The 15,974-nt window shown below is 40.3% G+C and overlaps 2 long non-coding RNA genes across 2 annotated transcripts in view; both read right to left on the bottom strand.

Moving 5' to 3' along the window:
- LOC135293592 (uncharacterized) overlaps positions 1-15,974 on the bottom strand; it is a 35,862-nt gene that overhangs the window by 11,720 nt on the left and 8,168 nt on the right. The gene's annotated exons all lie outside the window — the stretch shown is intronic.
- On the bottom strand, positions 1,113-15,127 carry LOC135293591 (uncharacterized). The gene is made up of 4 exons (XR_010355681.1): positions 15,045-15,127; positions 14,707-14,906; positions 3,981-4,119; positions 1,113-3,621 (listed from the first exon to the last, which is right to left on the bottom strand). It is a non-coding gene; the product is annotated as an uncharacterized LOC135293591 (long non-coding RNA).

Here is a 15,974-nt window from a genome sequence, read left to right as displayed (position 1 = left end):
CAGACAATGATTTCATCAAGTTTAACACCAAAATGTCCTGTTTTCCTCTCAAAAAATCCTAATCTTGTAATCCCAGGGGAAAAAATAAAGTGTGAAAAGGTAACACTTTAATCAGTCAATTTAAAAAAGCTTCAACATACAGTGTTTGTGTCAAAGCAATTAAATTCTAAAAAATCACAAAAAATAATGAAAGAGATTGTTGCTTTTGTCACTGATGTAATCTGAAAAATCATCTTTAGTACCTTTAGTTTCATTGAATCAGATTTAATTTCTTCATACCACTCTGGAATGTATGCACAGATTCATATTCTATTGTCATTGTGCTGATATTGAGATGACAATCACACTGAGCCACAGGCATCTCAGGTTGAGACTATGAACAGAGAGGGATGGGAGGAATGAGTCTTCAATCTATTTGGTGACCAAAGGTTATATATTCTAAAGGACATATCTGGCAAGAGCCATGCAGGATGATTTGCCCACCTTACCAAAGACAGCTTGCAGTACAGCCAGGTGTGGAGCCTGTTTCTCCCAGTCTCACTCCAGGGTTTTAATATCATCCTTCTGAATCAGTCCTTGCACTGTCATAATTTACTATTTGTGAAAAAATTATGGGATGTAGACACAAAATCTAATTAAATCATAGGTTATAGTATATCAACAGAAACATAGGTTATACTAATATCACGTCTTTCTTCCAGAAATGAGTTGTAACCCCCTCTTGCTACCTAAAAGCTTGTATCCAGTATGCTTATAGAAATAAGACCAACATGAAAGCTAATAGTAATTCAAACTACGGATGTCAAGAGGTCTCTCCTTTTATTGATACTTGATCACTTCATACTTATTTATACAGCTGACTGAAACATAAATCTTTTGTAAGGATACCCAAATATATATCTTACCTCATGCAATTAATTACAGTTTTTAGAAAAAAATATTCACAGAATTAATTAGGAACATTTACACACTATGGTATTTCTTAAATTCTTAGACTAGATATTTAGTTCTGTCTTTTCAGATAGACATTCTAGTGGAACAGAGAGGTCAGAAAGTCTCACAAGCAAACAATAATAAAAACAACCTAAAAACCTTCTGAACAGTCCACTGATTCCACTCTCACTTGTGTGCCACTGAGCTCCTGCCAAAATGGTGAGCTCTGTCTCACTCCTCCACTGCAACTTTTGCAGGACATCAGAACGGTGGCAGGAGATCTGCCACAAACACAGGCACAATGTGCTTAAAATGCAAGGTAGAAGCGGCAGTCGAAAGTTTGTGAAAGCCTCCTACAAAAAAACATCCTAAAGCTATGGTGCTATTTTGTTCTCTCCTCCAATACAGTTTTTGCTGAGCAGTAACTCATCCTAATGAATTCATAAGATAAATGGTCATTGGTCAATCACAAGAAAACCCAATCCTTCATGGCAATTCACAGGAAAAACATAAGAATGCAAAGGGCTTAAAGATTAATAACAATTAAAAAATTAATTAAAAGGCTTGTATGAAAAATATCTCTAAGCAATCTTCATTTTGGTCTGCTCCAGCAAATTCATTTTTTAAACTAGCAATTAAAATATAAACTGCCCTGTGAAATATTTTCATCATCTCCTCACAGCCCCTTCTTGAATTTGTTCCAGCAAAGCTATTAGCAGTGATTGAAGGTGAGACAGACAAGAAAAAATTCTCCAGAGAACAAGGCAAGAGACACCTTTCTGCCCTCAACCCATCAACTATAATGAATGATAGGCACAGTGCATGACAGGGACTGAAATAGGAGACTGTGACAAAGACAGGCATCAGAATGCTTCAGAATAATTCATTCAGTTGCAGTTGGCAGCAGAAGATCATAATATTTTTGTGTAGCTACACTGTCAATGCAAAAAAAAATAAAATACAGAATGGCATTTGCATGCTGATTCTGCTACAGTCAGAAAGAAAGGGATAGTTAATCAAATGTTTAATTTACATTCTCCCTCGTGTTTTCTGCTGCCCATAAGCACATGGAGCAGTATGAGACAGACACATGAGGCTGACTGGGGAGCAAGGTCTAATTCACAATGTGTTGATTACAGCTACTTCTCCTGTCTCCCTCAGAAGATGGCCCATGCTAGAAAAACCCACACATTTATTCATCAGCTGTTTGAAATCTGTAATTATCCCTTTGCTGAAAGAAGAGTTGGAAAAATAGCATCACTCTTTGAGAAAGGAAAGGGAGCAGGGAGAGATCCAGGCCTGGTTTGGAAATCAGACTTCAAGGAGATAAATTTCAACCCAGCCACCAGCTCACAGCTGCTATCACATCACAGTGACCCTGTCTGTCCTTTATCTGCTGAAATCAGTGTCCCCAGGTCCCCAGTGCCTCTCTGTCCACACAGGCTCACAGACAGTGGCTCAAAGCCAGGCAGAGTTTCATTGAAGCAGTGTGCAGCCCAGTCTGAATTCAAGAAAACCATTTCAAATGCTTGGTAGAGGATTTCTGCAAGGTGCCGCCACAGGGAATGGTGAGGGCAGACAGAATTGTGTGTTCCAAAGAAATGAGATCCAAAAATGGACCCTGAGAGCAGGGGTACTCTCTAACACCTCTCTAACACAGGCCACTCTGGACAGCCAGGAGCTTGGGGAGACGGAAATATGAGAGATCAAGCTCCCAGACCAATCCCTGGGCCATAGGACTCCTGTCAAAGCCAGTGGGACATTTCCTATGTTCTTCAGATTCTTCTGCATCTCTGATGGATTTGAGCTAAAAAGAATACATCAAAAACACCAACTTCACGACACCCAGTGCAGAAGCAACACAAATTCCTTGCAGTCTTAGTAACCAAAGCATTCATCTAGGATATAGAAGGATAAATATGATCGCTTACTCAATGATATAAACAGGTTCAAACTTTCATTCCCCACTCCTTGCTCATCACTAACATAGAAGCCATTTCAGAAGACAGACAATTTTACCATTTCTCCTTTGGAAAAACCAGCACGGAGAAAAGAAGAAAACATTATGCTAAACAGAGCACTCATCCTCCTCTGAGGCTTGTTTAGGCACATCTTGATAATATAATGAACAGTCTTTATATAAGAGGTACAAAATATTTTTATGGCAGGGACTGGTACAGCCGATGGGCTTATGCAGAGACTTTCCTTAAAGATGGAAGATGCAGTTTTGAATTCCCATCAGACAGGAGAGGGGATTGAAATTCTGTCTATCACATCACAGAAGACTGCCCTGAACACTGAGCTTGTTGCTAGGGGGGAGGAAGCCTTCTTCCTCTGGTGGAATTATACAATCATGATCCCCTGCTATATTTAGCATAAAAATAATACATGAGTTTTGTTCAAGGAGTCCCAGAGAAGAAAGGCACTTTTTCTGAGGCAGAGGACAGACTGGCTCAGCAGGCTGCTTGCCAGGCTGCTCCATGTGGGGTTATTCAGGATCCCCATCCTCTGCACAGAGGTGGTCACTGTTCAAACTGAGGGCCAATGTCATTTTAGGAGCTCAGTGCTCAATGCTCCCCTAGGACATCCTTCCCAGTCCAAGCTGACCCCTGATGGAGACATTTAACAATAAATCCTTCCTTCTGCACACTCACACTGACTGGGACAATCTGCACCCCTTCCTTTGACCTAAGCAAAAAGATAAATGATGATGGATCACAACAGGTAATTTATGAGCTTTTTTAACATGTTTGGTTCTATCTAGAAATTTGAATTGTATTTCCTACATAGTTTGCTACCAAAAAGCACTAATTAATTTAAAACAATAGAACAATCTCCTGAATATGAAAGTACAGCAAGTATGGCTTTACAATATATGCACATAAAAAGATATGGATATTTGCTAGACAAAAAATATCCCCAAACCATCAATAAAGGAATATACTTCAACAAAGCTAATTTCAATATATTAAATGCTGTTACTGAAGAAAGAAAGAAACAAAAACCCAGCATGCCAGTGAAATACCTTTGACTTTTAATGTACCTACCTGGCTTGAAACCTTCTAACAAATGCACATTTATCATAAATGCCACTGTTTTCCTGTCCATTACAGTTATCAAATCTCACCACTGTCTTTGATTGGAGACACAGTATGATTGTCAGTAGGAGCTGGAGCTGAAGTACATCTGTAAAAACAGAGTATCTCTCTTGTATTAATTGTGTCATATAATTGGCCAAGGAAAACTTTTTAAATAGCACAACAAAAAAGTTGCTGCTAATGGCCACTTACTTTGGAAATGCTGTACAGAGGCATCATTTCTATTCAAACATGGGGATACTGCAATGGGTTTGACTCAGGATCTCAGGGTGGATGGGTCTCAGTTTGAGTTTTCCCCACAGTGAAAGCAATGAATGAAAAAAGATGAGTGCTCAACCCATGTTATGAGTATTTGGACTTTTCAAGGCTACTTCAACCACAAATTCCTTAGGTTCATCAGTAAGAAAAAGTATTCTTCAGACTTTTTGAATTACCAGAAATTTGACACTTTATACACACTCAAAAAGGGAATTTGAAATCTTCATAGGGATCCAACCAGCACAGCAGATCCTGTACAAGTTCAGGACTGACTGGGAGTTTATCATTCTCACAGTCATGGTCCTCTAGCTCAGGGCCCTGGTATCTCCTTAGCCCATCATTGGTGGGGAAGAGAAAGAAAGCATTAAAAATCTCTGCCCTGACTATGTCCCTTATTAGGTGACCATCCCCATTCAGTAATGGGCTGATGTTATTTCTGTATTACCTTTTGCTATTAACATTCACAGTTATAGTTGTTATAGTTACATTTATAGTTAGAGTTGTATGTGTGTATTTAAATAGATGAAGTACAATATTTTATGAAGTTTCAATCCAGTGCCTTTTAAACTGTTTACCTTTGAATCAAATTATAGGTTTTCAGAATACTAATAAAACAATTAATTTTATGTCACTCTGTTCAGCATAGATTCCCTTAAACCAGGCATGAGTGCTTTTCTTGAAAAGATCATCCTGTGCTTGCTTATGAACTCATTTGAACCCATGCATAAACTCAAAACCAGAAAAGTCCCTCCCTTGGCTAGGAACAAGTGCCACAGGCTGCCTGGACTCACAGCAGCTCCTAATTAAAAAAACAGGGTGTGCTGCACATGAATATGTGGGGGAATGTTTGATAAATATTTACCTTTCTGCAGCAACTACTGCTCCTTCCAACTAGCCAAAATCCCTCACACAGGAGGTACAGCAGCTGCTCTGACTCTGGCTACCCAGAGAGCTTGGCCAAGTTAGCTCACCTGGAGCCAGAGTAAGGGTAGAGTTCAGTTTAAGATGCAAGCACTTAAATTTAGGCATTTGCAGGTAAATGCATTCATAGGAGCAAGGACTTGAAGCACGTACGCTTTGAGTAGGTGGAGACCTTGAACTTAATTCAGCTGCCAAAACACCATGCCTGTTACAAAAGGCATCCTTGCTATCGAGATCTCCCTGGGAGGGCTGGAAAATACAGAAGGACAGGACATGCCAGAGGCCAGGCCCCCTGGGCAGCCACCAGAGGCCAGCAGAATACCTGGGGCATCTCACCAACACTTAGACAACAGAGCCATGCCCTTGGCTCACATATGGAAAACTTCTTGCCTGTACCTAAAGGTAGGTGTTTTACCCTGGATCTGATTAAGACTCATTAGAATCTACACATGGTACCTCTGCCATGGCACACTCCTGCCATCCCTTCCTGTGTGTCCATATGGGATCCAAGACATGAAAAGCAAAACTGTTCCTGTGTGCACAGGCACTGGTGTTTGTGCATGCAGTATGACACATCTGTGCCACTATTTTAGCATTCACAGGAATACTAACTTTGGCCAGAAAAAAAACAGTCTTAATTCAAGAAACCTAACAATAATGACAGTCTCTTCTGTATATATATCACTTTTTTTTCCTCTGAAAATACATTTACAGGTACCATGACATGTAAGCAAACTACTCATTTCCCCATAGAACACTTCCTTTTATTTTTCAATACCTAGCATTTTAAAAGGTTTGGCCAGTCTGACAGCATTTTTACAGGCAAAAAAAAAAAAAAAACCCACAACTTTCTAGTAAACTGAAATAAGCATCTCGTTTCATGTACTGAATCCTCCCAGAACACTTTGAGGCTAGCAGAGAGCTTGAATAAGAAATTCTGGTGAATACTTTTTATCATTTCCCTCTCAGAAACTAAACAGCATAAATAAAATAAATAGCAAAGCAATCTCTTTCTACTGCATGACACACAAGCAAAAATGGCATAAATCATCTTTAAGATTTCCATGGGCAAAGTTTGCTCAGAGCTCTTTGACTATCAGTTTACAAATGAGAGTTTAATCTCTTACATGTCAAAGGTAACAAGTGTGACAACACAAAAGTTTATTAAAAGTCATTATCAATTTGCTTCATGTCTGAACAGAATCTGCTTCTTGGAAACCTGTTGAAAAAATACCCAGCTGCTCATTTCAGGCCTGAATTGAGTGACCCTGAACACAGCCTAATCGGCTTCTCCACTCACACTCAATGCATTTGCAGCTTGCTGCTGCAGCAGGGCAGAGCCAACATTCCCAGGCTGACCACACCCAAAACACATCTTTTTTTTATAAACCAAAATCTGAATTTTATCTGTGTCTAATACTTGATTTCAATATTATTACACCATCTAATGTCTTTTATTTTGCCCCTAAATTACTGCTCTGTAGATTCAACCTTAACTGCATGCTGATATGATTTGTATATTGTGAACTGTCAAAGGACTGAATTTTTATTGCAGATGAGATGACTGCAACAAATGTGTGACTCATCACCACATCTTTTATTGATGGGGCTGGGGGTTGCACTGCAGGACATTAGCAGAGAAAGAAAGATTATTTGCAAATTAAACTCTGTGAAAAGAACAGCATCTTGCAGGAGACTATGGCCAGAAATTAGGTGCCTCCTAGAGGGACTGATCTTTTACAATCATATTCTCATTGGTTTAGCATTTTTCAATCTTTAGTCTGATTTCATTTCTTAACAGTCAATTGTCTGTCTCTTTGGCCAGCCATGTTGTCATTGCTTTACACCAAATAAAACCACTTAAATACAAAACACACAGTGGCAGGCAATTCACTATTTGTCTCTTCTTGAGAGCATTCTCACACACAGTCAATCAATGCAGAAGTAAATCACTGCTCCTGAACTTCTCTTTTCCAAAAACCTAGATACCCTGATTTCCTCACCTATTTCATTTTTCTTGCCCAGCTTTCTAAACCAAACCAACATCCTGTGGCACTCCCCGTGGCCGTGTTCTCATAGAACATATACTACTTCCTTTCTGTGAAATAGCAATAAACAAACCCAGAGCCTGATGAAGACCAAAGGTTTGACAAAGACCATGCATTTCTCATGAAGTAACAATGTCTTTCTCAGCTCCTCATAAAGCCACTCTCCCCTAAATTTCCCCAGGCCAAACAGCAGTGAATTAACAGAGCCTTGTAAACCTACCATTTAAGTTGGCAACCTACAATTATCTCAGGTGAGGCAGACTCCCTAAGAGGAGAAAGGGCTGCAGGTAATTATAAAATATTCATGCCCCTTCCCACTGACAAGCTGGCTCAGGAACGGTGGGATAGTTAGGAGTCAATTAGAGAAGTTCCTGTTCTGCCCTTTGGCTAAAAAGACTTATTCATGAGAGGTTTTGTCAGGAGCTGTTCTGGCAGTGTGTGAGATAGAAAGTGAATTGCTGAGGATCAAGGATGGGACAGAATCATAGAATCAAAAAAATCTGAGACATTGACTCCAGCCTATGACTGACACCACCTTGTCAAGCAGACCATGGCACTGAGTGCCACATCCAGACTTTCCTTAAACACCTCCAGGGACAGCAACTCCAGCAACACCATGGACAGCCCATTCCAATGTCCCATTCTAATCACTTTTTCTGGGAAGAAATTCTTCCTAATGTCCAACCTAACCCCCCCGGTACAGCTTAAGCCTACATCCTCCTGTCCTGTTGCTGGCTGCCTGGGAGAAGAGGCCAGGTTTTGACAGCTGGGATATGCAAGGGTGGCTTCTGTAAGAATTGTCAGAAGCTGCCCCCATATTCAATGGAGCCAATGCCAGTCAGCTCCAAGACAAGGATCGGCTGCCAGCCAAGGCTGAGCCACTCAGTGACAGTGGTAGCACCTCTGGGAAAACAGATTTTAAGAAAGGTAAAAGTTACAGCACTACACCAACTTCAGACACAGAGGAGTGAGTGTGTGTGAGAGCAGCACCCCTACAGACACCAAGGAAGGAGGGAGGCAGGGGAGGAGGTGGTCCAGAGCAGAGGTCCCCTTGCAGCCTGTGGTGCAACCCATGGTGAGGCAGCTATACCCCTGCAGCCCAAGGAAGCCCACAGTGGGGCAGAGATCCACCTGCAACCCCTGGAGGTCCCCATGATGATAACTGGTGAGTGATGGCTCCCAGTTCCTTAGCTCAACATACAAGCCTTTCTCTGCCCAGCTGAGGAGGGGAGTGATAGAGGGGCTTTGGTGGGCACCTGGCATCCAGCCAGGGTCAAAACACCACAGGAGAAAGTAATACTAATCTTGTGATAAATTACTTGGGACTGAAACCTAAACATAATGTAAATCTGCTTAATGCTTATGGCCATTTAAATCAGACATTAAATAATAAATTTCAGTGTGATGAGTAGTCTGAGCCCAAGTAGGCAAAAAAGGCTCATGTAGAGCCCAAGGCAATTGTCAGGACTCTTTGGAGCCATCACATATGCTAACTGCTTTGGAAAGACCAGACACAACTTGACCTTATCTAGGAGGTCTTCTTTCACTTACAGAAAATGATCCCACAGGTCCCATCTTTAAAAATTACAATATTGGATTTTGCTATTTCTTTATTGTTTGTTGATTGTTTGATCTTGCTTTTCATTGGCATATTTTTGAAAAGTTTTGAATAGCTTTGTGCAGTTGTCCTTTCAATTTATAAGTGAAGTCTAGATAAATTCATAAATACTTATCTAAATATTCTAGTGTCCAGAAAAGATCATAAATCACCTCAACTAAATTGTTGCCATCTTATTGTAAAGGTTTCATACCTTCTCAGTGATATCTCATGGGCAGCTCCTCACAGCACTCACTCCTTCTTCTCCTCTGCACAGCCAACAAACTCCATCTGACATCTCTACCAGCCAACCTGCTCTTTTACAATACCCCTCCTAACTGGATCCAGCTGTGGCCTATTAAGGGCAGGCTTGTTCTTAATGCTTGATAATTGGCACAGCTGTAACTCCTTAGGGGTGAGATTACCTTCACCACTATCTCTATTCTTTTACATTCTATCTATCCACATCTATCTATCCACAAATTATAAACATACTGAATGTCTCATAAATTGCTTGTGATCCAAATAATATATTTAAAAGACGGAATGAGCAAGTTTAAGGCAGAGGTACTAAAAAAAAAAAGGAAGAAGGAGAAGAAAGCAACATGATTCATGATTTAACATTAATTTTTTCTGAATGAGCACACAGGGCTAACTACTCAAGGCCATCACTAGTTTTAAGCATATGCTGACATCACCTCTCAACCTGCTCAATGCAGTGCTACAATCAGTTTAATTTTGGGAGAGAAAAAGCAGCAGTGGCCTAGTAACCAGCCCATCAAAGTGGTGGCAGAATGTAGACTGTCTTCACAGACAATGAGATACTGTCCATGACTTTTGTAAAATTGAAAACAGAAGTGAAAATTGTGGCTCTTATGAATATCTAAGGCATTTTGCTTGAAACAGTTATTCTAAGAAAGACTACCTTGCTTAGCTGAGGCTAAGCAGCTGTGTGGCAGATTAAACACATGTTTCTGGAGCACACTGGGAGCCCACTGAAACCCAACCAGCCTATAAATGACATACAACCCTCTTTTTTTTTTCTAATGATGCCCATGTATGTCTCTTTGAATGCTTTTTAAAGAAGTATTATTTTAGCCTACAAAGGGTTTTTACTGCTGTTAGCTTCCACAGATATTGCTCAAAGAAAAAATAAACCCATTACACTCATGTTTTTTCTGCTTTTATCCTTTGATGAGCTTGGGGAGGGGAAAAAAAGAGAAATAAAAATCTCCCACAGGCAGAAAGTATTCCTAATAACCATGCTCATGTGCCTCTAACAGGAACAATTCACTCTCATTTTTAATTATAGTTACTTCTTATGTGGCCTCACAACTTTATAATAGATTTCAATGCTTACCACAATGAAACCTCAAGTCCTTACCAGTGTACAAAATCCATGTGTGCAAAAATTTAAATTATTCCACAGTTTCTCTTGCTGAATGGCATCACATTGAGCCATGTTTTATTCATCAATACAAGTCTGGCTTTTAAAAAAAATTCTTCCCAGCTGTTTAAAACAGCAAAAAAACCCTTTATGTCAATTTATTGCTTAATAAAATGCAGCTCAGAGGACAGACCTTGGCTTGGATAAGTGCATCTTCATAGAAGTCATATCAGAAAGCTGCTTCAAACCTGTTTCTGATTAATCCTGTCATCAGAAACAGGATGGAAATGGCAATGCTTTCTGCCAAAGAGGATGCATCTTTTCTTACCAGACTAGAAATCATGCTCTGATTCTTGGTTTCTGTTCTCCACACCCACATTCATTTCAGCCTGTACCCTACACTCTTATGGCTGTGAACACTTGGGTTTCCTCTTCTTATGAATGTGTCCAAAGGCTTCTGTGGAAAAGGCATCACTGGAAAATAACTCTTTTTTGGCATCATCACTACAAGTTGTTTTGTTAAGTGTACTGTGGTGGGTCAAACAGAAAAATAGGGGCTTTGTACAATTTTGAAATAAAACACCGAGAAATGCAGCAGTGCGAGGGAACACCTCATCTCTACAAGCCTGCATGGTCAAGAATGGATCTCTGATCCGAAGATGCAGATAAACACCTAAGAAATGTGTCTTCAGCACTCATAGCTCCCTCCATGTGCCTTGTGCCTCAAGGCCCACTAATGGCATATTGGTATTTTGATTACTTCTGTCCTGTGTATGCAATAAATCCATAGCTTTGCAGTTACCCCTGACATACTTACTCAGCTGTATAGGCAAAGACTAGAGAAGGCAGACACAAGATGTGCTTCTGATGTATCTGCACAACAAATAACTGCATCAAAGGGTAAGAAGACAGGGAAGGCAGGAAGACTTACTCTGATCCTTTGTTGTTTCTGTGTGTGTGGGCTGTGTGCAAGCCACAGTCTGTTTGTTATAAACTATGGGGAAAATGGACATTTAAGAATGAAAAATTATTCTATGCAAATTTTAATATTTATGACTGAGGATGTATCTAGGACAAAAAATAAATTGTGCCTAATTACTACCTGTGGAGTCATGGCAGTGACTCTAATCTAAGTTAATAGCAGCCACAGATGGACAATCAAGAACAAAATTTGGCCAGAAATCAGGATGAGTACCGGTGAAGATGTTATGTTTACCACATCACAAGCAATACACTAGGGTTAAAAAAACCAACATCAATAATTCAGCCACCAGACAGATTCACTTCTGCATCAGAAATCTCCTGCAGGACAAATCTAATTCATATTCTTTATTCTGGCATTCAACTATGTTTATTGCTTTATTAGAGATGGCAATAGGAAAGTGTTTTCCCTCTCTCATCTCACACTTGTGAACATGTCTTTCATAAGGAATAAACCGCAACAGCCACTAGCTGGCTGCAAATAACTGGTTGTTAGTGCTGAGTAGAACTGACTTTGAAACCACAAAGTTCCTAAGCTCCTTCAATTCCAACATCATTTTGCAGCATCATGCAATCCCTGCATCATATCCAAGAAGCTGAGAGTGTGTAGATCTCTTGGCTGTAATGTTTATGGGGGTAGTTTATTTTTCATGGCGCCATGAACAGTCTGCCTCAGCAGGCTCTACTAAACAAAGGAGCAAAGTGCTTTGGTCTGCTGAGGAAAACCAAATTCCCTTACCAGCACTTTCCAGAGTCTCAGCCAAGTACCTGGTAAATTGCTTTAAGAAACAAGAGTCATAAAGCCACCAGCTGCTGGTGGATCATCCTGCACGGGGATAGACAGACAGTACATCTCATGGAGACCATAGGAGCCTGGTGACCTTGATTTTGGAGCACCTGCACAGAGCTGGCGTGGTTCTGGATATATTAAAGAGAATGGAATAGAGATGCCAAGTTAGCTCCCCTGCAGAAAGAGTTCATTCATTTTTTACTTGCATTTTTTTTCTTACCCCTTGTGTAGGCAGTTACATCTTCTGGCCTCTTGTGTGACAAACCAAGACCTGAGGATTTATAAGTGACTCCAGTAAAGAGAAGCCAACAAAATAGTTAGCTATCATTGATATAACTTTTTATTTAGAAGAATTTCCAGACAGAAAGAAAAAGTCTTTCTTTTGTCTTTCCACCCTTACAGAAGTAACATGGAAGTGACTATACTACACCCTAAATACTCTTCCATTATAATTCATACTGCTACTTGCATCCTGCTCTTATTTTACCTTCCCAATTTCAAGGTCCAAAGAAGATGACACAAATTATTTCCACTGTGCTGGCTGCAAGAACCAGAAAAACTAATTCAACTTCTTCCTTCTGAGAATTACCAGCCCGCAGAGTATGATTCAAGGACCTTATCCTTGCAGAGAGGCAAAATCTATGGAAAAACTTCCACTGAACCTGATTAGAGCCCTTCTTGGGCTACTGAAAATTATTTGCGAAACAGTTGAGCAATGAATAATGTGCAACAGTAAAGCTGCACAGCAGCAGCTTCAGAGGACAATCCACCCTCAAACAACTTCCCTGATGCTCGTTATCCCAGATTAGGCAACTGAGTGATTCGGCCCTAGGACAGCGTCTCTTTCTCCCTCTTCACCCCTGAACTTCAGGCTGTTGTTGCCAGGGTAACTTCTGAAGATGCTTTAGGTTCAAATTCCAGTATTTGTCTGTTCAGTGTTTGTCTCTCCATTCACTCCTCCTTCACTAAAATTCTCTCAGCAAATTCATCTGCTAGGTATTTACCAAACAACCAGGTTAAAGGGGCATGGCCATGGGTGAGCAGAGTTTTTTTCCTAAAGCAGAAGAGAGCTGTGCAAATTAAGTTCAGCCAGCTACAAAACTTCAGCCACACTCATCTCATCATGTGTGGTGCTTTGTACCCTCAACCCCATCACTCCCACCCTTACAACTGGTCTTAATCATGCTGGGGTATTTTCTGCTTTCTAGGACAAGGACAGTTTGGATACACACTGAATATGAACACAGACATGGGCATTACATGCATGAAGAACTAAGCTAGAAAAATCATACAGTAGAAAAAGGCATTTGAGCCCCAGAAAAAAAGGGCCAAAGTCACCAGGGTCCTGTTGAACAGATGTGATGTTCTACTCCATACAAAATTGGTGATTGCATTAGGGAATTCTGGGTTATTCTGTAGTTTTTTACATTCACAGGGATGTACAATATCACACTTCCACAAAAGTCAAGTGGACTCAATGCTGAAGGTTTTTTCTCACTCCTTCAATCCAATATCTCAACACTGTACACTCTTGTCTTGACAACACACAGATGCTATAGAATATTCACTGTGATTTTTTTCCTTTATCATTTAGAGTTATTCTCTCATCCACATACCCTATACGTCCAAAATAATAGATAGACCCAGCTCATCCACACATATCACTTACATTTCCAAGCTGCCTTGACTGCCTCCACCTGAGGCTGAAATGTATGCCCACGATCTTCATAAACCTATTTTAAATGAAAAATCTACTCATTTCAGCAAAATTTAATCCAACCCATAATGAGATAACCTACTCTGTCAAGCGGTTAACACATTTTGAATGGCCAAACTGCACATGAAACCTGCTTATTCTAAAGAAGACTGGTTTCTGACTTCAACTAAATAATTCACACCTGCAAACACAACTATAATTGCAGCCTAGTAACTCTGAAAGTACTTGTTGTAGAATTAATATCTGAGGCTTATTGCCAAGCCCAGAGGCAAACACATTATTATGTTTTGCAATTGGCAAACATAGACACAAGAATTAAAATCTTCTTTGAAGAAAAACCCTTTTGAGCTTCACCGTTTGGGAGATAAAATTTCTAAAGAGGAAGAAAGAGAAATGACAAGAGAAAGACAACAGTGTTGCACATGTTGCAGAACCACAATGAAGGAGCAGTTAAAAATGTATCCTGCTGTTCAATTAAGGAGCAGAAGAAGAGGAAGTGCCCATAGTTTTAAAATGTCATGACATTCTTATTCAGAAAAAAAAAAAAAGTAAGAACAGGGTGCCAGAAAGGCCTCTGTTTTCACATTCAGGTAAAATTGCAACAGACCTTACAGGTTTAGGCAACTAAATATATTATTATATTAATGATCAAACTTTCTACTAAAGGCTGAAAGGAACTGGACAGTGGGTATTGCCTCATCCCTTTATGATGCATAAATTCCACCCCTGCATTAAATAATTTTTAAAAGAGCATTACATTGTGAGCCTGGTCAGTGGAGGCTGTGTCTTGATTGGTAGAGTACTTTATTCCCCAGTGGCAATGGCAGCCTTTTTATATTTAATTTCTAAGCCATCCTTTATTGCAGCATATATCTATGAAAGCACTCAGTCATGCAAACAATAACAAAGCACAAAGGGTGTTTGTATTTTAAGCCATACATTGTAAATACAGAAAAGATGACCTGAAACTGCTTACCTCAGTAGGAAATGGCAATAGACAATGTTCATATTTACTTGTCTGAAATTTTGTTTTTAGGGAACCGTTTGCCTGGGGTAAGAGATGGGGGAGAATTCAGTATTTCCTGGTCTGGCTGGTCTTATTTTGGTTTTTTGAAGAGCGACAGCACAGTAAACCAGCTGTTGTATGCACTTGGAAAACAGCAGCTCAAATTCCCACTGAAAGTTTTAAAAATAGAAACGTTAGAGGAACAAGCTGCTCAGGACTGCTCAGTGAAGACTATTTTCTTGAGCCTTTAGAAAGTGAGAAAAAAGTGCCTATGTTATCATTCTCCCCTGCTGAAGCCTGTGCTTTACCCAGTTCCAGTTATGCAGTCACCCTGAGCACAGCTGGTGAAGGCAACACTCCCCCAGCTCCATGTCTGGCCAGCACCAACAAGATGGAACACAATTCACAAATAGCTAAGTAGGGCTGCGGCAAAGAAATAATGGACAAGGCTGCCAGGTTTCTCTTGTTAGGGATATAATCCCCAGAACCTCGCAATCAGGGAATTAGTCCTCCCAAGAGTGTCTTGCCTTTGGGTGACTATAAAAGAGATGTTTCACTCCACTTTGTTTTTCCTAGCAGTCAAACTGGTCAGGATAAAAATAATGCTGTTTCCTTCAAGAGCCTGCTGACTTGCACAGCACATTGCCAGTAAGTTACCCCTGGGATTTGCTGATGGAAGATGACAAAAAAGGGGGGAAAATGGGGAAACTGGGATTTCTAAATTTTCTATTCAAGAACTGGAATAAAACCAGTTAGTCAAGAAGAAAGGAAGACAAAACAAGAATAATACAATGGATACAATGAAGGCTGGGACCTGCAGAAGCAAAGAGGTCTGGATCTTACATAGGGCTAAAAGTTGGAACCATGAAAACCTGCATGCTGAGCAGGGAGCTGCCTGAACTGCACAACAGGGGCTTGATGGAGAAGGGTCTGGCTGACCTCTAGTCTGCCAGCAGAAGTCTTGCTCTCTCCTAAAAGGATGTATCAACCCATAGGGGAGGGGGCTACCTTCACCTCCAAACAAATTCTCCTTCTGCTTTCTTGGAGCACCAAATCCTGAGAAGATTTCTTCCTGCCTTTCCAACCACATAATGGAAATTTCAACAAGGCTGTATGATTGTGATCCTCCCAATCTACTTGTTCCATTTCATATAATTTGTCTTAATAGATCTTGGCCCAAGTGCTGGAGAGAATAATATGTGGAATAGGCTAGTGATTACACCAGTCACTCAGCTTCA

Source organism: Passer domesticus, chromosome 2 (genome assembly GCF_036417665.1).
Source record: "Passer domesticus isolate bPasDom1 chromosome 2, bPasDom1.hap1, whole genome shotgun sequence".
Classification (NCBI taxonomy): Eukaryota; Metazoa; Chordata; class Aves; order Passeriformes; family Passeridae; genus Passer; species Passer domesticus.
The sequence above is the reverse complement of the archived record's forward strand: the minus strand, read 5'-3'. Positions and strand labels throughout refer to the sequence as shown.